Here is a 19,239-nt window from a genome sequence, read left to right as displayed (position 1 = left end):
CTGAGCTTCCCACTTTTCATAACCTCTTTTTCTGCTTAAACAAACAAGAGTTGGTTTCTGTTTCTTGTGGCTTAGAATCCTGACAGACACAGAGGATGAACGGAAGCTCTCAGATCAGCTTCAGATAGCCCCAGATAGCATTTCAATCTGAATTCTAGGGTGGACTTGGGGGTTTATAAAGGAAGGTCTGTGTGGCTTGAGAGTTGAAGTCAGAGGCATCCCGGGAGTCCTGTGAACCAGTTAGGTGACAAGAAAGATGAAGAAATGAATATTACTGAGTGAGCACTCACAAAGTACCAACTAGATGCTCTCTCTTATCTATATTTTTCTCATAATAATCTTGTGAAATAGATGTTATTTTGCAGAACGGGAAGCTGAGATATAGGGAGTATAATCAGTTGTCCCAATAGTAAGTGTTGGAGCTGCCATTCCAGATAAGGGCTGTCTGACTTCAGTTATCATTACGTCAGGACAATGGGTCCACAGTTATTTGCAGAGCATCTTCCATGTGTCAGACATGGTGATAACCCTGGGCAATAGCTGCCTCCGTGGAAGTTAAGATCTGGTATAGGAGATACACATTAAAGTAACTACAAACTAGGAAGGAGAGCTAAAATGAGAATATGTAACAGGGAAGCCTGACCTTGATAAAGATGTGTGGAGAGGAAGTAGTTTCCCTGAAGGGTGCCCTTTGGGGTTTTGAGGGCTGGGTAGGAGATAACTAGGTTGAATGGAGGAGGAAGTAGGACTTTCCTAGGAGGGAAAACTAAGTACAAACCAGACACATCCCATGCTTGGTTAGTATCCTAAGATTTCCTGTGGTGTAACACACTGCTTTTGTGGATTCAACGGTCATCTTCTCTATTAAAGGCAGATACAGGAGAGCAATGAAAGAAAAAGGGTGGGAGCTTCAAAGTTGTAGTAGAAGATGGAAGAAAAACCTTGTTCTTGGGGGAAATGGTCCTGGAAACACCTGTTTGCACAAGGCCTGTCTTGTTCTGTCTTGAGAAATAAGCATCCCACTGATTTCTGAATAGAGAATGAGATACAGGGCTGAACACGAGACCCCACCCCTCTTCCCTGCCACAACAGTGCCAAGCTTTTTGCTGGGTGCTGAAAGTAGGCAGGCACCAGACAGGGAGGAAAGAGAGGGTGCACAATTTATGGGGAGGCCTGTTAACCCATTTCTGCATGGACTTAAAATAGAGTCAGATGAATTGACCTGCTGGGTTCTATTTCTCTGGAAACTGCCTTTTTTTTTTTTTCCTTCTGAGGGATGCTCCTTGTCAAGGGACATGTTGCAGAATGATATTGGAAAATATTATTCTTAATTTATTTATAGAAAATTTGGGGGGATCTAAATATAAGGTCCAGATATTTTTTAAAAGCTAAAATCATCAATTTCTGTATATTAAAATCCTACGTGACAGTTAAGGCTCAGCTTCAACATCACTTCTCCAAGAAGCCTTCCTTGATTATATCAAGCAGAAGTCATATCTCACCTCTTTGGACCTTCCCATACTCTGGGCACACAAAGATCATCTTTTTTACATGGTAGTTATTTGGGTCCATGTTTTATCTTCGCAGCCCCATTGCAAGTTTGTTGAGTAGAGGAATTATATATCATATGGCATTGTAATATCCAAAGTGTTTGTGCACCAGATCTGCTCTCTGAAAAATTTGTGAGCAGAATGGAAACTGAATGTTGCTTTTCAGTAAAAGCTTTTTTATCTTGTCACCTATTAAAGTACAGAGTATATTACAGAGAGAGCTAAAAAAAGAATTGGAAAGTTAGAGCTTGGTATATATGCCCTGGTTTACTGTGTGGAATAATCAAGGAATATAGCCCCTTATTTAAGCCTTTCAGTAAGCCACTGGAGTATAATGTGGAATAGGAAATCTGGATGCAAGTCCTAGTCCTGCTTCTTGCCTGCTGTATAAGCTCAGGCAAATGACACCACCTCTCTGAACTTGAATTTTCTTATTTGTAGTGTGTGGGAAGTACTATATCTAATTTGTGGGATTTCAGAGAGAAGTAAAGAAATAGCATAGAGGACGTGCTTTCCCTGCTCCCCTTCCAGGGTAAGTTCTGTGGTGGATTCTAACAGAATGGAGGGAAGGACCCTGGCGTCCTGTCTCTGTCTTCTTGCTGCAGCCTGAGAGGGGACACGTGAGCCAGTCATGCCGTTGTACACTGGTTTCAAGGCTGGGGCTATATACATTGCTTCAGAGCAAATGTGTCTTGGGCTCATGGTGTCCATTTGTAAATTAATGGGCACGACAAGTTGTCCATCTCCCAGTCACTTTCACAGAAGTCAGTTGGTGTCATAAATTGTCATAAATCTTTTGTCCTCTCAAGGTGGGTCCTTTCTCGTGTGGAATGAGGACACTAATCCCCTCAATAAAGGCTGACCTACTTGTGAGGAAGATGTTTCTGTGAAAGTTCCCTCTCATGAGATAGGATTTGTTAATAAGGGCAGTAGTCAGACCCATGTGTGTTGGGGTATGAACTCTGGGGTCAGCAGCCATGGCTACACCTTGGGAAACCACAGTTCACTCTGGTTTGGAGTAAAGCAGCTTGCACAGCGGTTTCGAAGAGGAGCCTCCAGGATGCTCTTCCTTAGATGGACATTCTGCTCCAAGCCTAGATCCAGGTTTTCTATCCTCTCCTTGGGGTCTGGGGTGGGGGGTCAGAGAAACCCAGGAATGCCAGGAAGAGCTCAGCTGATCAAGCTTTGAGAGCAGTTTCAGCTCAGTTTGAGGATAGGGTGTTTTTGGTTTCAGAGCAGACTCTTTTAGGTGGGTGGGTGAAAAGGGGAAAGACCAGGATGCAAAGTCTGGCTTCTACTGTCAGGGTCAGCCTAGGCTGTGGTGTTAAGGGGGTTTCAGCAGCCACTGTTGTTTCTGTTGCTCTGGCAACCAGAGGAGAAATACACAACGCCCAGTGCAGGTGCACTGGAGTTGAGTGGGCCCATTTCCTCCAAACAGCCCTCGCTGGCTTGGAGACAGTGACCTCGGAACTCCTCCAGGATGGCTAGCTGAAAGCTTTGGGGTGTGGAAGCTCTGAATTCAGGGGCTTTACGTATGGGGGCTGCTGGCAGTGCCTGGGTGGTGCCCCACCTGTCGGCACAGGAAAGCTGGGCCTGGGGCTTGGAAGGGTCAACGGAATCTCCTGTCTCCCTGCTCGGCTTTCCTGGCTTTGACAGCTGCAGCCTTAGCGGTTGTATCCTGCATCCATTGAGAAAGTGTAGTCCTGGGTCAGACCCAGGACTTGCAGCTCCACCCTGGAGTTCTGCTGAGAAGCTGCAGCAGCCAGGAAGGGTGTCAGGGCTCCCTCAGTCTGGTGCCTGCCCTTGCTGAGCTCATGAATCCTCACTGAGCCACTCTTCTGTGCACACTCCCAGGGCTATCCCTCCATAAAGGACTCAAGGTGAGAGCCTCTAGGGTCTGGCAGACACAGGTTTCATGAGATGGAAATAGTTAAACCTACTGCAAAGACTTGTAAGGAGGAAGTTTCTGTGAAAGTACCTAAGCCCACACCTGGTACATAGCAGGTACTCAATAAACGGGACCTTTGCTCCTTGCCTAAGTACCAGGATTTAAGATGCATTTACATGTCTCTGAACTTGCTGCTGGGACCACTTTTTTACCAGAATTTTCAGGACCAGGGGCATCCAGCCAACCCAATGCATCAACAAATCCTGCAGCGCTCTCTACTCATATCCAAAAACTCCTTCTGCTACCTCCACTGTCACCACCTTGTCCCAGCACCATTACGTCTTGCCTGGATTATTGCAGTTGGCTCTGAATTGGGCTCCCTGCTTCTGTTTCTGACCACTCAGTCCCTTTCCATCTAGCAGTTAAAGTGGTCTTTCTAGACCATTAGTTAGATGGCTCCTCTTCTCTGCTCAGAACTTGCCAGAGTCTGCCATTCTTATTCTGAGCCTATCCCAGCAGGGCCTCCTCCTCTGGGACCTTGTTTCCCGCTCCTTCCTCCTTGTTCCTTCTCCAGCTACACTGGCATCCTGCTGCTCCTTGAATGTACCAAACATGTCCCACCAGGACATTTGCACTTGCTTTTTCCTCTGCCTAGTGTGTTGTGTGTTCTTCCCTCAGGTACCTTGATGGCTCATGCTTTGCTTCCTTCGGCTCTCTACTCAGCTGTCACCATTTCAGTGAGGGCTTCCATGGCTGCCTATCTAAAATATCATTCCCAACCTCCATCACTTTCTATCCCTTTGCTTGCTTTTCCTTCATATCTCTTATCATAACCTGAAATATACATTTATGTTTTTTTGCTTTTTTTGGCCTCCTCCTACCATAATGTCATCTCTACAGGGCAGTGCAGTCTGAGTCTCCAGTGCCTAGAACAGTGCTTTACATATAGTATGCTCTAAATGGGTATAAATTGAATGAATGAATGGAATAGAGGATAGGCTATGTATGTATGTTTAAATAATATAAATTAAATAAAAGTTTTCATATATTTAGCCATCTTTTAAAATATTTTTTCTCCAGGGATATTTTCTTTGGAGAGGATTTTTTCTCACAACCAATGTGGGAGGATCTTCTGCCAGTACAGTGCCACTACATTTGAGGTACTCATCCTTGTCCTACCCTCAGATGATGACAAGAACATGGCAGTGCCCTTGGTGCACGGGTTGATGTGTGGTCTGTGCAGACTGTTCATTGGGGACCTGTCTTTTAGGTGCAGAAACTCTATTAAGAGCTGTGTTTGTATTTGTTGATGATGGGTGACAGAGGTTGGAGGAGGACGGGATGAGACATAGAGGTTATTGGAAAAGGCAGGAAGATGGAAGGGAAGTAATTGAAATAATTTTCTCCAACAAACCCCACATGGGAATGAAAATTAATATCTGCCCATAAAGAAGTAAATTAGAGGCACCCACTGAGGGAAAGGAAACATCTCCAATTAGGACACACTCACATGGTTTGGCAGCTTCCAGTGAGATGCCAGTTGCTCCAGTGACCCTCTGCGTCCTTTCTCCTCTCCCTCATATTTTTTCATTAAGACTTGGTGTAGACATAAGAGTAACATTCACTTAAAGTAACGTGAGAAACTATGAGGCCGGCAGGAAAGTGAAAACCCTGACGATGGCAAGAAACCTGTAAACGCTAATCTTCCCAAACTAAATAGACTCAGAATTGCATCTGGAATTGTGTGTGCTTGGCAAACCTGAGGTGGAACCCCTCTGAAAAACATCTGACAGGAATTGCCTCTTCACGAAATGTGAAAAGAAGCTCCCACCCAATTATTAAGAGGCTGCCTAAGAGGAAAGGAAAAGTTTGTGCAGCTAACACAACACACAGCTTGCCAAAATCATCCTGCCCTAATTCTCTTGTCAGCAGAGCTGCTTTTCCGAACAGCAAGTAACTGGTGATTTGGTTGCTTGATTCCTCTGGCCACTCCTGCTGTGCACCCCCACCCCACCCAGGACCCCCTGCCCAGACCTCACCCCCTGTACGCATTTCCACTGGTGGAGTATTCTACTGGGCTTGAAACCTCAGAAATTCCGTTGAGAGCACAATAATCTACACTTAGGATGTGAGTGGCCACAAGTGTCATTGCTTATCTCGCTCTGTGCAACACCCAGCAGCTGCTGGTGTTTAACGAGGAGGCGGCACAGAGTTCTGAGAATCGTCCTGTGTGTGCTTTGTTCATGCATTTGCGGCTGATTTAAGAGTAAGAAAGAAACAAAACCGATCTGATGTCTTTACTCCAGAGATCATCCACATCCTTCCTAGAGCAGGAAGAGCAGGTGACTGGGACACCGGACATTTGGCAAACTGTTGGCTTTCCTGCGTTGGCATGCTTTGCTGGGGTTTTCATGAAAAGACAATGACCTTTACAGAAAACAATGACCTTTGCAGAGATCTCTAAACCCTGGCAACTTAGCAGCAAGCTCAGTTCCAAAAGCGTTCCTTTTGCCTTTCCCAACAGACTTGAACAACTAGAAAGAAAGGAAGGAACTTAAAAAAAAAATCACTCAAGTTTTTGGCAAACCTTAGGCACTCTTTCCCCCACCCTGTAATTAAGGCAGAAGTAAACAGTAAGAGAATATCAAATTGCAGCTTGCTTCAGTAATAGGTGCCCAGGTGGAGCTGCTGCTTGTACAGACCTGTGCCTTGAGACAGAAGGGCAGCCTTTCTGGGGAGCACTCTTAACAGGTCCCCAGATCTGGCATATCAAGATTAAGACCTGAGGATCTGGAGTGAGTGACAAGAAAGGGTGAGTCATCTGGGGCATTATCTTTGAAAAGAAAAACTTTCTTTGTCCTTTCAAGTCACCCTCTCCCTTCTTGTTTTTGGAGGTCGTCTCTTGGATGATACTGCCTCACTTTGAAGAGGCTGGTGGGTCCAAGGAACCAAAAGCACTCCCTGCTGAGCAAACTGTGTGTGAAGACTCTGCATCAGACTGGCTTGGTCTGGGTCCTAACTGCCACTCACCAGCTGGGTTGCTCACCTTCTCTAAGCTTCAGTGTTCTCAGCTCTAAAAAGAGAATAGTACTCACCTTAAAGGGTACCCATGAGGCTAAAATGGAACTGTATAAAGTGCCTGCCACATAAGAACCCCTTAGCCACTCCTGTTGAATGTATCAATAGTTAATTTCTTCTTACCGTTGAGTAGGACCCCATTGTGACTCTACAGTAATTTGTTTATCCATTCAACGGTTGATTTGACATTTGGGTTAATTCCGGTTTTTGGCTATTACAAATAAAGCTGCTACTATTTGTGTACAAGTCATGTATGGACATAGTTTTGTTATTGAACACAAACTGGTGTACCCAGTGCACAGTGCACAAACTGCATGCTGAAGTTTGGAGCAGAGAAAGGTTTATTGCTGGGCTGAGCAAGGAGAATGGTGGTGGTGGTGGGGTTCATGCCCAAGAAAACCTTGAATTCCCTGAAGGGTTTCTACAAAAGTCAGGTGAGGGACAGGGGCCACAGAATATGTGATCAGCTCATACTCAGTTCTCTGATTGGTTGATGCTGAGGTAATGGGTTGGTCAACACTATCAACCCTTAAGCACCAGAAGGTCTGGGGGCCTCGTGCTCATGATCATCAAGTAGTTAATTTCTTCCATTTGCTGGTGGTTTTTGTATCTGAAAAACTCAAGAAATACGCATGAGATACTGTTATCAGAGAGGAGCTACAGCAGAGGATATGGGGGAGGGGTCTGTCCAAGGAAGGCACCATAGGGTCCTGCTTGGTTACAGTTTCTCTTTTCTCTTGGGTAAAACACTTAGAAGTAGAATGGCTAAATCACACAGTTGGTATATGTATAACTTTTCAAGAAGATATCAAACTATTTCTGAAGTGGTTGCACCATTTTACATTCCCACCAGCAGTGTATGAGAGTTCTAGTTGCTCCACAACCTTGCCAGCATTCAGTATGGTCAGTCCTTCTGATTTCATCCATCCTAATAGGTGCGTAGTGGTAAGTATTCACATTTACTTTGGGTTGCAGTGAAAATATTTAGGTGAACATTGTGTGCCATTCTTTTATTGCATTCATACCATTCATTCATTGCATACTGAATAGGCCTCAAAGCTCAAACTTTATCTGAAGACAAGCAGTGGTAAAATTTAATTCACGGTGCACAGTTGGTTGCATCTGACTCAGAAGATTAAGTGAATTTCTAGTAGCAGCAGCCTAATGATTCAGTGTTGTCAACCCCTTAATTTTCTTCCAATCTCTTCTACTAAAGCCAAATAATTGCTATGATTTCATTACTTTGCCTGTGAAATCAGTAATGATCCTGGGCCATATCACCTTTAGTTCTTATTAATAATAATAACAAACATCATTGGCAAATCTATTAAGTTTTCTCCTGTGTTTATAATAGTGAGGTTAGTGAAAATGTTCTCTCCTTCTTAGGATCCAAAAAAGAGGACCCACAGGACAAATTTAATTCTAATTTTAGTTCCAGGAATAACTTTGTTTTTCCTGAACAAATGGTTTGTTTTCACCTGATGGATGCTAGGAATAGTGATGTTCCTTTCTGCATACTAGTAGCCAAGAACTTAGAGCCGGATTTGCCTTATGCTTCATAGCAAGTTGAAAAGATTTATGTTATATGTTTTGCAAACTAACTCTTACCTGGCTCCAGCTTACTTTCCTATTTAATTTTCTATTTGCTTTATTTTCCTTACTAGTTAGAAGACATTAAATTTAAATGATTTTATTTTTTAAAAATACATGTTTACAGCAAATGTACAAACACTGACACTCTCATAGGACACTGTCAAAAGTTCCTCAGGGTTCCTTCACTAAGTCCCCTCCAACTACAGTTCTTGTCTTGGATGAGGCCTCCTGGGAAAGAGCTACCTACAACTCTTGCCTTGGGTCCTGGCTTCCAGAGTACATCCCCCTGGACTCTTGGTTGGGATCTTTAACACTGGGTAAAAAGAGCAAAACTCAGTGTTAAGTCATCACACATCTTCTCCTTCACTTTAAAAATGTTAGTAATTATGTCACATATACATGCTCAGGACTTATAACATTTACCTTCTGTTGTATAAATGAATATCCACATTTGTTCTAGTTGTTCTCCTTCACTTAATTGGATGAAATACACAAAATAACTTGCTGTTCTTTAATTGGGACTTTCTATTCTTTTGGCTGGATAATGTTTCTTGTAGCTTTTCACAAATGAAAAGCTATAGCCACTGACCTCTTGCATTTTCAGAAAAGTTTACATATTGTTTTTACACTTATATTGGTGAATAATAAAATTCTTGGGTCACACTTTATTTCCTTGAAGACTTTGTTGGCATTGCTTTACTGTTTTCTAGCTCTAATTTTTTTTTTCATCTACGATGTGTCACTCAATTTTTTTCAGGATACTAAAAGGATTCTTTTTTTATCTTTGAAGTCAAACAGTCATGCTGTGATATCTTTTCCTAGGGACAGGACGTGTCTTTGAATTTGTAAATTTAAATATTTCTCTTTTTTGGGGGGGATATGTAGTTTTTATACTGGAAGAAGAATCAATTGTTTTATTCAAAATGTTGCACTCCTGGGATTGGCTGATGGAGCTAGATTTGAAGAAGAATTCCATTTGATCTAACTCTCTAGAGAATGGTAGAATCTCTTTGCAAGGACTGTCTTGTCCTGGGAGGCTGCCACCTGAGTAGAAGTCATTTTGAATTGTATCTTGAAATATTTTACTGTTCCATTATTTGGGTTCTCTTCTTCAGGGACACCAATTTTATTCATGTTTTCTCACTTAGTCTCTTCCATATTTCTCATCTTTTTTTTCTAAACTTTTTTTTGGGACCGTCTGCTTACTTCCATTTTGTATTCCTTTTCTTACTACATTCTCCATGTCTTTTACTACATTTGTGTCAGGGACTAATCTCCTTAGTGCTGCATTCAGTGTGAACTTCATTTTTGTGATGCTGAATTTTTTTCCTTCTACTTCTTTGCTAAATTCTGTCAGTTCCTGTTTTCATCTACTTCTGTCTTTTCATATTTCCCTCAATTCTTATATCTCTACTCTGTGTTCTTGATTTACAGTGGCAACCCTGGGTATTTTCTCTTTGCGAAGAAACACAGCATTGTTTCATCTTTGCTCTCTACCAGTTCCCAGTAATTCCCATAAAAATTCCAAAGATATTGGATTCAAGTCTACTCAGGAAGCAACAAGGACCAGTAGGCTTGGGATTTGGGCAGATTTTTGTCCAAATCTTGACTCTGCTACTTAAAAGTTGGGTTATCTTGAGGAGATTGGTCTCTCTGAGCCCAGTCACCTCATTTGTAAAATAGATACGATATTATTTCATAGTGTTGTTATGAGGATAAGATAAATAATGCAAAGGGTATAGCTCAGAGTCTGGCTTACAGACATGCTTAATAATGTTCCCCTTTTTTTCCTAATTAAACTGGTGAATAGGTACAAGCTATTTTACCATAACAAGAAGAGATTTTGTCTTAAATGTGATTTAACCATCACACTAAAGCACCCATCGCAATGATGATATTAGAAAATACTTACTGAAGGCTTACTATTTTTTAGGAGTTTTGCCGACTTTATTACATATTTTTCTCATTTAATTGTTCAACATCTCTATGAGATATGTTGAATCATTAGGCTCCGTTTACAGTTAAGGAAATTGAGCCTTCAGTAACATTTTGCTCAAGGTAGTAAGAGACCAATCCACAACTTGGTATAGTGGCCATGTTGTAGTCACTACAAAATATTGTTTATGTAATGTGATCTTTCCCTGTGCTAGGAAAAATAGCAGAAGCAAAAAAATGTATTATCATGCCTGGTCTTGGTAAACTCATAAACACGTATATGCATTGCATGAATAGCCTCATAAAAACAATTGTGTTCACATGCCTAATACTCAAAGTAAGGACTTTCATTCTCAGGTAGAATGAGATTTGAGATTTAGAGGATGCTTTCTTCCTTGGGGAATAGAGCCTTGAACTAGAATTTCTCATCCTTGTTCCTCTATTTCTAGATGGCCTCATAAAAGTGAATAAATTCTAAAGCACTTAGATTATTGGGTTTTCCCAAAATGTGGATTTGTTTAAAATGTATCTGGGATTTATTCTAATCACATATGGTAAAACACACAGACACAAATGATTGTCACAAAGGAAAAATTTTGTACTCGTAGACCTGTAGAAACCTGAGGAACAGCACACCAGGCCATGCAGGATCATGCAGGGAAACAACAGGATTGATCAGGAGACAGAGAGGGGAGGGCAGAGCATGGCCGAGAGACTTTCCTGGGGTTTTTCTGGGAAGGAATGGATGAGGCAGGGAAGGTACATTGAATAATTTGAATAATTTAGGTAGACTCTGGGCTGTAGGAGTAGGAGTGGTCCCTAGTTGTCTGGTACCTAGCCCTGGGGTGATTTAGGACAGGGGGAATATTGGGGAATATTGGCTTGGTGTATAGAATTTGATAAAGAAGATGATTGGGGACATGGACTCTGGATTGGTTGGTTGGTTTATTAGAAGCTTCCTCCCAGGGAAGTCACTTGCTGTCTTCAAGAATTAGCTAGCACTAGAAGGGGCAGTCTCTCCAGAATCAATGCTCCAAATGCCAAAGCATCAAGATTATAAAAAATAAGAAAATATAGGCAATATGGTGAGTACCTGTGCTTGTGTGTGTGTGTATATGTATGAATGTTGTAAAGAAATGACTGGTGGTTAATGCCCTTCTTGGGAGATGAGGAATGGAAGTCAAATTGGCAGGGAAAATTGGACAGATAGTGAGGCCATCAAAAGGAATAGGCTTATTCTATGCCATTCATCAAAATATTTTTTCATTTGGAAAATGGAGTAAGTATTATCTGACTGAGTTATTAAGGAAATTCCTATTAAATACCCAGAGATTTATTGTACTTGAAAGGAACTACAGAAAATCAGTACATTATTTTAAGTCATTGCTTAGCATGAGCTGATTTTAAATTGCTCTTGAAATGAGTTTTGTACTTGGACAGTTTTTTTTTTTGGTGCATATAGCATACACAAACAAAGTGAAAAATTACAGAATTTTAGAACTGTATCGTTTGGATTTCTCCAGACTAAACAAAAAGTTCCAAGTATGATCAGATAAATTTTTTTTCTGATCCTCCGTGTTCCTAACCCTACCTTCTTATTAGAGGACCAAATCTGCAGTATAGTGCAGGAGTGTTGGATCAAGAGCCTTGAACTGTTTCTATTTGTGGAACGTCTCTTGGCTTGGGACAGAGCATAAGAACTCAACCATATCATGGAACAGGTTTGTTGGAATTCAGACAGGGAGTGTTTCCTCTAGATTACAATCGATTCTTTCCATAAAAAATATTTTTCTAGGCAAGCAGTTCCATAATTTATTAGCTTCAAGGACCTGCAAAGTCAAATGGAGATAAACTTTAGTCGGGAGAAAACAAATAGGAGTTTTTAAAAGATGCAGACCACAGTCATTTGGGGAGCTATCACTTAGCATTATGGGAAACCCACCATCAGTGTGGTATGAATGCCTTGTGAACCAGCCCTTTTCGGCCCTCTCCTTGCCACTTCACAGTCTTATCTCCTGGAAGCTAGTGCACCACTGTGAATGGATAGTTATAAACACGTACTATGTGGCTTCCACCAAGTCTTTTGTGCCTTGTATTGGGCCAACTGAGTTTGCAAGGTCTACTTTACTGCTTTCTCTTTAAATAGACCAAAGAACTAATGAAGATACCTTGACTTCAGAAGCCTGACTTTGCTGAAGTTACCACTGTTTCCTCGTGTAGATCTGGAAGCACTGTATAGTCTCTGAGTGGGAGCAGGACTCCTCATCACTGCTTTGGAGGCTGGTTCCCTATACCTGGCCTTGAGTTCCTCCAGCAGTAAATTCTGTGGGACATGATTCAAATGCTCTATATCCAGGCTTATTGCCATGTGTCTTCTGTTTCAGACTTGGTCACTAACGCTCCAAGTTTGTAACAAGCAGTCTGAGTGTGGAATCTTTGTGGCAATATTACCTTTTTGGCTGCTTTCCACTTTCCTGTCTCTCTAGTTCCTAATCCATCTCTTCCATTTTCTCCTTCTTCTCTAGTTCTACTCTTTTCTCCTCCTTCTGTTCTCTCTCCTATAGATATCAATTAAGTACCTGCTGGATGCTAAGAAAGACCCAAAGATAAATAAGACAAAGTTCTTGCCATTGAGATGCTCAGCATAAAGGAGAACTTTGTAACAAATAATGATAATGTAGTATGCATTCAAAATATGGGTATCATCATGCACACCCCTGTTCCTTGTTGCCTAGATTCTGTCAGTCACCATGTCCTGCCAGACTTTAAGAGTTCCTCAGTCATCCATCTTGGTCTTTTCCTCTTCTTATTCTACATGCTCTTCCTTGAAGACATAATCCAGTCTGTTACTTCAGTCTTTACTATATGCTAGTATCGCTCACATATGCTTCTCCAACGCAAACTGGTCCCTGTTTTGTTTCAGGTCCATAGAGGCAGCATCCGGCTCATTGACTGAGACACAGGGGAGGGGCATTAACATGGCCAGTGGAATACAGGAAGATGGTTGAGGAAATGACCATTCAGTTGACTTTGTACAAAGCAAATATAGTTGGAGGAATTCAGATACCACATACTTTGTTGGCTCACAAGTACAATGATTAGTGAGTAAACCTAGGTTTAGACTGCAGGACTCTGGAAGGTACTTGTCAAGAAGGCTTTCTTCCTTACCTTGACCTTCACAGGTAAACTGTGGGGCCCTTAAGAAGAGTAGAGCCCTCTTTTTTCTGGATCCCAGGTGTTGACAGGATTGTTTGGGTTTGGTCATGGCTAGTTGGTGGAAGGTTTCAGTGGCTCCCATTCTATAGTCCAGAGAAGAAAGCTGATGGCACCCCTTGTGCTGTTTTACTCAGGCCAGCTTGCCTGGAAAAACAGCCATTGGCTTGCTCTGTTGTGTGGGATACAGCTTTGTGAGCTGGGAAAGGCACTACTTCTCAGATGTTATTCCAAGAATCCCTAATGCCTAAGGCACTTATATGTTTGGCACTGGTAATTTGAGATCTGACTTGTAGACAAAATGCTGTATCTTGATTTTCTGTCCCAGTATTCAATTTCTATAAGATAAATACAAGTTTTCCTGAATGTTACTTCTCAACCAGCTGGGCCACCTCAGCTTCATTCTAATCCTTTTTAGGGCAATACACAAAACTCACTTAAAAATTTTTTTTTCAATATTATTTTATTTATTTATTTCTATTGAAGTATAGTCAATTTATAATGTGTCAGTTTCTGGTGTACAGCATGGTGTTTCAGTCATACATATATGTATATTTGTTTTCATATTCTTTTTCATTATAGGTTACTACAAGATATTGAACATATAAAACTCACTTTTAAAATGATTAATCTCATTGGTGGAATAGTACATGATTATACTTTCTTTATACTCTTCTATGTTTTCTGACCTCTTCAAATAATTTATATTAATTTATTAACAGGAAAAAGTTACAAATTACCTTTTAAAAATGAAAAGGGTTTATTCAAAGAGTGATGATACACAGTATAAATTATGGATGCACTCAACTGAAAGAAGAATGATAACATTATAATGAGATTGGGTAGATTTTGCTCTCTCTCTCTCTTTAATTTCACAGAAAGGTCTTATAAAAAAATGACTATTGTCTCCTTCAAAGAATTGCTTGGAAGGCTTGTCACATATTTCTGTAATGCTGCCATTGTTTATCACACTTCTTTTAAAAAAAAGTCACACTTTTGAATTGTGTATTTTTTTTTTTTTTGTTTTTTTAACCATCCTTTTTAAGGGTGATTTTGAGTTTGACTGTAAGCTGGCCCAACATCTTTCTTAATTAAAGAAAGTTGTAGTTATGATATAATGAGTTTTATTTTATCTGTCACTTTGTGCCACTGACAAAGTAGCTCTAGGGACAATTTCAAAGAGGAGTTTTTGTTGGAATAAGTATCTTCCTAGTTACTATTTTAAAGGAATCAATATTTAAAATTGATAAGTGTTTAATTTCTCTCTCTTTTTAAAAAAACAAACTCTAGGGTATTCTGTGTACATTCTTTGAAAGGTTTGTACCATAAACTGATAAAAATGTATATGTTTGTGTGTATGTGTTTGCTCCTGAAAGTCTTAAGTAGCAAAATACATAATTATAAAAATGACAAAAATATGTACTTTTAAAGTTTTGTATTTCTTGGTGAAAGGTTATAAATGTTTGAGGTCAGAGAAGATACCTTCATGCTTAGAAGTTGAGGATAATGAGCCATGAGCAAGGAATAATAGAGTGGGCTTCACTCAAGTTTTATACATAACATTGCTTCTCTGCATTGAAGCCTGAAATTCCTGAAAAAAGAACCTTGGATTTTGGCTCATTTAGAGACTATAACTGCAATCCTTGGTGAACACCAATTCCGTGTTGATTGTGCTTTTAGCAACAAAGCCTGGATCTAATTTTGTTTCATAGAATAGGAAACAGAACATATTTAGAATTCCCTTGAAGACTGTGGTACCAGATACCCTCAGCCAACACAGACTCTGGGAATACAAGACCTGCCTGCTCCTTCAAGTTCCCATGTGCTTGGAAAACCTGTCTTACTTACCTTCCTTTCTTTGTCTGCAACACTGGCTCTGATCCCACCCTTAACTAGACAACCACCTTAGATGCCATCAGTCTGTTGGTATTCTGCGGGGAAGAAATGGTTTCTATTGAATTCTCTCAATGCCTTTGAAGATAGTTTGGCAGCCTTTTGTCTGTCAAGATGAACCCCCCTCCCAGTCCTCCACCACTGTTCTGTCAGACAAGCTCATTAGAAAAAGGACAGGGGATTAAATGGAGGCAAGGAGCTCCCATCTCCACACTCACTCATCTGTCTGTAGGTGAGGTACCTGCCCCTGAATTTCTAGTTAAACCAGAAGTTTGCATATATGACTGGGAGTTGGCTTTCCTCCTGTGTTTCACTCAGGAGCCCAGACTATTAGCCAATCAAGGAGCAAGTGTACTCTAGAGATGAAGTAGTTCTTTCATCTGTGGCTCCATAAATCCAGTTCTGCTCTTTGGAGGGTACAGTGAATGTTCCATAAATAAGAGTTGAGTAAGTGAATTACTCAGTAATTCTCAACAGGAAAAGGTAGGAAGATATACTTATCCAAAAAGAATGTGGTAGAATGTTGAAGGTTTTCTGAAGATTCCATAGAAGTACAGTGGGAGATTCTGACTAATTAGAAAAATTATTTTCAATATTAACTTTTCAGCATGTATTGAGATATAATTTCTGTATTATAAAATGCAGGTATTTTGAATCAACAGTTCAAAGACTTTTTACATATTTATATACCCATGTGGCTATCACCTAGGTCAAGATCTCAGATATTTTTAGCATCTAAGAAAGTTCCCACCCAAACTTCCTCAGCCCAGGGTAACATTTATTCTTATTTTCATCTCCATGGATTAGTTTTGCCTATTCTTGAAAGTCATGTAATTCTAAAGTTGTACTCAATTGTAGCTGACTTTCACTCAGTATAATATTTTTGAAAATTTATCTATGTTGTTGCAGGCCAATGAGTTCATTTATTTTTATTGCTCTATAGTGTTTCACACATGGAAGATAGTTGCATTGTTTATAATACAATTTCTTATTTTATTTTATTTACTTTTTTAATATATGTATTTTTATTGAAATATAGTCAGTTTACAACATTGTGTCAATTTCTGGTATACAGCACAATGTTTCAGTCACACATGAACATATATATTCATTTTCATATTCTTTTTCACCATAAGTTACTACAAGATATCAAACATAGTTCCCTGTGCTATTCAGAATGAACTTGTTGTTTATATATTCTATATATATCAGTTAGTATCTGCAAATGCAATTTCTTTTTTTAGATTGAGGTATAATTAATTTACATTATAGTAGGTTCAGGTGTACAGCATAGTGATTCAAAATTTCTACATATTATATTCCATTTTAATTTATTATAAAGAAACAAGTTTCTTATGTATAGCACAGGAAACTATATTCAACATCTTGCAATAACCTTTAATGAAAAAGAATATGAAAATGAATATGTATGCATATGCGTGACTGGGACACTGTGCTGTACATCAGAAATTGACACATTGTAACTGACTATACTTCAATTAAAAATTTATTGTAAAATATTGACTATTTGCTGGGCTATACAATATATCCTTCTATCATTTATTTTCTACAGAGTAGTTTGTACCTCTTAATTCCCTATGCCTATCTTGCATCTCCTGCCTTCCTTCTCCCTACTGGTAACCATTAATTTGTTCTTTATATTTGTGAATCTGTTTCTATTTTGTTGTACTAATGTATTTGTTTTACTTTTTAGATTCCACATATAAGTGATAACATACAATATTTGTCTTTCTCTCTCTGACTTATTTCATTAAGTATAGTACCCTTCAGGTCCATCCATATTGTTGCAGATGGCAAAATTTCATCCTTTTTATGGTCAAGTAGTATTCCATTGTATATATATATATACCATATCTTATTTATCCATTCACATCTGTTGATGGGCACTTAGGTTGCTTCCATATCTGGACTATTATAAATAATACTGCTGTGAACATTGGGACACAGGTATCTTTTCAAAATAGTGTCTTAGTTTTCTTCATATATATATATATATATATCTAGGGGTGGAATTGCTAGATTATATGGTAGTTCTAATTTTAGTTTTTTGAGGAAGCTCCATTCTGTTTTGCAGAACCAGTCTACATTCCCATGTACAGTGTACAAAGGCTCACCTTTCTCCACATTCTCGTCAACATTTGTTACTTGTGGTCCTTTTGATGATAACCATTCTGACAGATGTGAGGTGATATTTCACTGTGGTTTTGATTTGCATTTCTCTGATGATTAGTGATACTAAGCATCTTTTCATGTGCCTGTTGGCCATCTGTATGTCTTCTTTCTATCCAGGTCTTTTGCCCATTTTTTAAATTGGGTGGTGGTTGTTGTTGTGATATTGAGTTGTATAAGCTGTTTATATATTTTGGATATTAACCCCTTATTGGTCATATCATTTGCAAATATTTTCTCCCATTCGGTAGGCTGTCTTCATTTTGTTGATGGTTTCCTTTGCTATGCAAAAGTTTTCAATTACGAACCATTTGTTTATTTTTTGCTTTTGTTTCCTTTGCCTTAGGAGAGAGAGCCAAAAAAATATTCTTAAAATACATATCAAAGAGTGTTCTGCCTATGTTTTCTTCTAGGAGCTTTATGGTATCAGGTCTTACATTTAGGTCTTTAATCCATTTTGGATTTATTTTTGTATATAGTGTTAGAAAATTTTTTTTTTACATTTTTTATTGATTTATAATCATTTTACAATGTTGTGTCAAATTCCAGGGTAGAGCACAGTTTTTCAGTTATACATGATCATGTATATATTCATTGTCACATTTTTAAAATTTCATTCTTTTACACGTGGCTGTCCAGTTTTCCCAACACCACTTACTGAAGAGACTGTCTTTCCCCCGTTATATATTCTTGCTTCCTTTGTCGTAGATTAATTGGCCATATATGTGTATGTTTATTTCTGGGCTCCCTATTCTATTCCATTGATCTATGTGTCTGTTTTGTGTCAATAACCATACTGTTTTGATTACTATAGCTTAGTAGTATAGTCTGAAGTCAGGGAGCATGATTCCCCCAGCTCTGTTCTTTTTTCTCAAGATTGTTTTGATTATTCTGGGTCTTTTAGGTTTCCATACAAGTTTTCATATTATTTATTCTAGTTCTATGAAAAATGCCTTTGGTATTTCAATAGGAATTGCATCAAATCTGTAGATTTCCTGGGTAGTATGATCATTTTAACAATATTTTCTTCCAATCCATGAACATAGTATATCTTTCCTTTGTGTTAACTTCAGTTTCTTTCATCAATGTCTTACAGTTTTTGGAGTAATGTCTTCTACCTCCTAAGATTATTCCTAGGTATTTTATTCTTTTTTATACCATGGTAAATGAGATTGTTTTCTTAACTTCTCTGATAGTTCATTGTTGGTGTATAAAATGCAACATATTTCTGTATATTAATTTTGTTTTCTACAACTTTGCCTAATTTGTTGAAGAACTCTAGTAGTCTTTTAGTAGTGTCTTGAGGATATTATATATAGTATCATGTCATATGCAAGTAGTGATAGTTTTATTTCTTTCCAATTTGGATTCCTTTTTTTTCTTTTTCTTGTATGATTGCTGTGGCTAGGACTTCCAATACTATATTGAATAAAAGTGATAAGAATGGGCATATTTGTCTTGTTCCTGATTTTAGAGGAAATGCTTTCAGCTGTTCACCGATGAGTATAATGTTATCTGTGGGTTTATCATATATGACCTTTATTATGTTAAGGTATGGTCTCTCTATACTCACTTCCTGGGAATTTTTTTTTTTTAATCATAAATGGATGTTTGAATTTTGTCAAAAGCTTTTTCTGCATCTATTGGGATGATCATATGATTTTTGTTCTTTAGTTTGTTGGTGTTATGTATGACATTGATTTGTGGATACTGAACCTTCTTTGCATCCCTGGAATAAATCCCACTTGATTATGGTGTGTGATCCTTTTAATGTATTGTTTTTCTTTTTTTGATTTTTTAATTGAAGTATAGTCAGTTTACAATGTTGTGTTAATTTCTGGTGTATGGCATAGTGATTTAGTTTTATATATATAATATATATATAAAATATATATAAAA

The 19,239-nt window shown here is 39.0% G+C and overlaps 1 protein-coding gene across 4 annotated transcripts in view; it reads left to right on the top strand.

Annotated features, from left to right (window-relative positions):
* ANKRD55 (ankyrin repeat domain 55) overlaps positions 1-19,239 on the top strand; it is a 661,295-nt gene that overhangs the window by 278,457 nt on the left and 363,599 nt on the right. Inside the window, exon 1 of one of the 4 annotated variants that reach the window (XM_032472442.1) lies at positions 5,932-6,250. The exons of the other annotated variants lie outside the window; for them this stretch is intronic. The gene's annotated coding sequence lies outside the window, so the exon portion shown is untranslated. Of the gene's footprint in view, positions 1-5,931; positions 6,251-19,239 lie in introns of those variants that run through there. 4 annotated transcript variants of the gene reach the window in all.

This window comes from Camelus ferus, chromosome 3 (assembly GCF_009834535.1).
Source record: "Camelus ferus isolate YT-003-E chromosome 3, BCGSAC_Cfer_1.0, whole genome shotgun sequence".
Lineage (NCBI taxonomy): Eukaryota > Metazoa > Chordata > Mammalia > Artiodactyla > Camelidae > Camelus > Camelus ferus.
The sequence above is the reverse complement of the archived record's forward strand: the minus strand, read 5'-3'. Positions and strand labels throughout refer to the sequence as shown.